Raw genomic sequence first — 4,309 nt, 5'->3', positions numbered from 1 at the left:
TGTATTCGTTTCCCATTGATGCTGTAACAAATTACCACAAACCTAGTGGCTTAAAACAGCGAAGATTCTCTTATGGTTTTGGAGGCCAGAAATCCAAAATCAGTTTCACTGGCTAAAGTCAAGGTATTGACAGCACTGTTTTCTTCATGAAACTCTAGTGGATAATACTGTTCCTTGGCTTTTCCAGCTTCTTGGGCTGCATTTCTTGCATTCTGTGGCTCTTTGCCCCTTCCTCCATCTTAACAGCTAAAAGTTTAGTATCTTTAAGTCTCTGCTCCTATTATCATATAGTCTCCTCTCTTTGGTTGTAGTGGCTCCCTCTTATGAAGACACTAGAGACCCGGTACATGAATTCGTGCATGGGTGGGGTCCCTCGGCCTGGCAGGCGATTGGGGCCAGCTGGCTGGGGGGAGGGACCATAGGAGGTTGGCCAGCTGCAGAGGTTGGCTGTGCGAATGCACTGACCACCAGGGGGCAGCTCCTGCATTGAGCATCTGCACCCTGGTGGTCAGTGCGAAGCATAGTGACTGGTCATTTGGTCGACTCACCTGGATGTCCCTCCATTTTCAATCCTTTATCACATCTGCAGACTCCCTTTTGTCATATAAGGTAATATTCACAGATTCTAGGGATTGTGACATAAACATCTTGGGGGACCATTATTGAACCTACCATAAGCTTTATCTACTTATATCCAGAATGAGGTCCTAAAACAACAGATTTGATATAATTGGCTCAGGCCAAACAAGTTTTATTTTCTTAACTGTTCATTCAGATTGCTTTTATGAAATGTTTTCCGGGGGGGGGGGGGGGGGGGGCAGTATATAAATATTTAATGAGCTATTTCAAAGCAACAAATCAAGCTACATATAGTAAAGTTTTTGAAAACTTTGGAGTATGATTATACTAGGTTTGATAGGATAAAAGTTGAAGACAAGATAATAGTCGTTAGGGAGACAATATACAATACATAAAAAGATATCTAGGACTTAACTTTGATATTACAAGGTGTCCTTTTATCAAGGGCATTCTAAATTGTGAGAGGTGTCATTGCTTTCTCAAAACTTGAGTCATTTAAATACTTTTTGAATTATAAAACAATCTTTTAAAAAATAAATGAAATATACCTAAATATATATCCAGTTGGTACCATAACAGAGAACTATTCTTACTGCTATAAAGTTCAATGATGTGTATCTTTCTAATGGGATATGTCCTAAACTAAAAAGAGAACTGCAGAAATCGACTTACACTGTCTACAGTGACTATGTTGGTGGCAGTGTTAGTGTTATTCTGAGATTGTATGGGATAAAAATACTGTAGGATAAGGCAAGTGAATAATGTGGTATTCTAATTCTATCATTCTATTTGTTGCTTAAGATTGGGACTCTTAGCAAAAGAAAACAGAGATACGTGTTTAGTAAAATAAAAATATTGGTCAGCTGCTAATATAAGAGACATTCTTAACATTACATGCTTTCTGGTTTTACCGAAATGAATTATACCTAAATCTGATCAAGCATATACCAAGGAAACAGGACAGAAGAATGCCACTGTAGGGATGCAATTGGCATGATTATTTCTTCAATAAGTTGCAAGGGGGGGGGAAAGTGATGGAGGGGAACTTACAGAATGAGAGGTACTTAGGAAATATAAACCAGTCATAATGATCTGGACCTTGAATTAAAGAAACATAAAAATTGAAAAAAATTATCAGTTATGACAACCAGAAATTTGAATACTGACTGGTTAATGATATTAAAGAATTACTGTTAATTTTTCAGATGTGATATGGTATTTCAGCTATGTTTAATTGGGGAGAAATATTTATTAACATCTTTGACTCTCAATTTCCTTATTTGTATCATTAATTCTTAGAGTTTTAAGTGTTAAATAAAATAAAGCACTAATATAGAAAGTATTTTATATACTCTGGCACAGTAAATTTACAATATGTTTAGACGATTCATTTATTTAATCAATTAAAAATATTTAAAGATAACATGTAGGCTAACCACCTTTTCAGCTTTCAAGCATGTCTCTTTGATGGTTATGATGGCAATAGAAAATTAGGGATGATTAATGGCTTTATAGTTATTAGCCATGGATCTAATTTTCTTTTATCAAATAACAATGTTATCAAGAGTCCCAAACACATAAAATAAAAGCAGAGACACTTAGAATTCAAGGCAGCAATGGTATCCCTTTCATGGTATGTTTCAACACAAAATTTAAACATCTCAGTTTTTTTAATTATGTCTGAGTTATTGCTAATTTTGAATTAATTGAGAGCCTTGATTTAACTGATTTCAAAAGGATGGATTTACTATTAAATCTCAGTATCAACTGAACAAGTATTCTGCTATTTATTGTGCTGGTTGCTACAAAGATGCAGAGATCTTTATTTTCAGGAGTTCACAACCTAGGGGAGACAGCCAGGTAAATATGTTACTGCAGAAAATAAGATAAATTGCATATATTCACAAATGATAACCTTAAGAAGGAAGTTACTAAGATGTGACCCTTTCATATAAAAACTGCAAAGGCTCCTGACTTCCAGAACATCACACTGGTCTGTCTCCAACTGTACTTATTGCCTCTCAGTTCCTTTTGCTGGTTCCTTCACACATTTCTTACATTGAATAGTTGTAATTTCATATATGTGTGTGTGTGTGTGTGTGTGTGTGTGTGTGTATTCACTTCATAGATAAACTTACATATATTATTTATAAGATAATGACTCCCAAACAGCCTGGACCTCACCTCTCCTAATTTTCAGACTGTATTTCCTATCTATTTGGGTATCTAAAAAGCCTCTGAAGTCAGCTCCTCTTTTTGTGTCCACATCCCAGTTAATGACACCTCAGTTCTCGTTCTTCAGTCTAAAGTTCTTGATGTCATCCTTGACACTGCTCTCTCCCTTACCCTATCCCCTTCTTTTCTTCCTTTCTTCCTCCCTCTCCCCTTTTTCATTCTCTCTCCCTCCCTTATCTCTCCTCTGTCTCCATATCTTTTCTTTCAAAATTTCTGTCAGTTCTAATTTTAAAATATATTCAGAATTTGACCACTTTTCACCATCTCTATTCCTATCTGGTATTTTTGTTGCCTGCAGGCTATTCTCAACTGAGAAACATAGAGAATGATTCTACTAAAGGATGTCATATTGTGTCATCCTTCCATTCCAGTGGTTCTGGGGAAACTGGCAATCAATGTTGAGACATTTTTGGTCATCAGGACTGGTAGAGTGTGTGTGGTATGGGGTGGGGATGGGGAGTAGGGAGAAGATGCTAACATCAAATGGGTAGGGGCCAGGGATGCTGCTAGATATCCTACAATGCACAGAATGGCCCTGCCCAAACTAAGAATTATCTGGCCTGCAATGTCAATAATGACAGGGTTGAGACCCTGCTGCACTCAAAACCCTAAAATGACTTGCCATCTCAACCCTTACAGTAGCCTAAAAATCCTTGATTTTACTGTGTGTCTCTACTACACTAAAGCTTATAAGACCAATCATTAAAGTAGTTAGTGCCCTACTTTTTTTAATTCTATGATTTAAATATTAAAGAGGAACTGAAATATTTTCAAGATTTTTCTGTTTTTGTTTAAATTCCTACTTATGTTCACTAGGGGGAGCACTTCACTACTAAATAATACCCTACAATCTTAATTTGTTGTGCAGCCAGCCATGGGAGGCACTGTAAGAAGAGCAAGCATCTCATAGCTACACTTTTGCAACGGGGAGTTTTATTAAATATGGACTAGGTATTGTTATAAATGGAAAACCTATTTGCAAAAGCAATTGGTTTTTCATAATTACAGAATACAACTTTTCAATTCAGTCAGCCAATTAGCTCACACACAAAGAATTTAAAATGTTTGCCTTTGGCAGTATCAATTTTGAATTCAGGAGTTTTATTTTAAAAACTAGAGGCCCGATGCATGAAATCTGGGCAAGAGTAGGCCTTCCCCTGACTGCCAGCATGGGCTTCCCTCCAATTGCTGGCACCCAGGACCTGGGCTTCCCTCACAGAGGGAGGCCCCGCCCACCTGCTGCAGCCTGCCTGTCAGTGGCCTGGGCCTCCCTCTGTGGAGTGATCATGGGGTGATGGCCAGGCTCCCAACCAATTACATCGTACTCACCTTGGCTGGCCTGGCACCAGTGGGTGTCATAGCATGATCCTGGATGGTCACCTTGATTGTCATTCTGCTTTTTGGCCGTTAAGTCTATTTGCATATTATGCTTTTATTATATAGGATAATTGCTTTTAATATCTGTCTTGATGTTCTGTACACATTTCTTTCTCTC

Source organism: Pipistrellus kuhlii, unplaced genomic scaffold (assembly GCF_014108245.1).
Source record: "Pipistrellus kuhlii isolate mPipKuh1 unplaced genomic scaffold, mPipKuh1.p scaffold_m20_p_9, whole genome shotgun sequence".
NCBI lineage: Eukaryota > Metazoa > Chordata > Mammalia > Chiroptera > Vespertilionidae > Pipistrellus > Pipistrellus kuhlii.
This window is presented reverse-complemented; position numbering follows the sequence as displayed.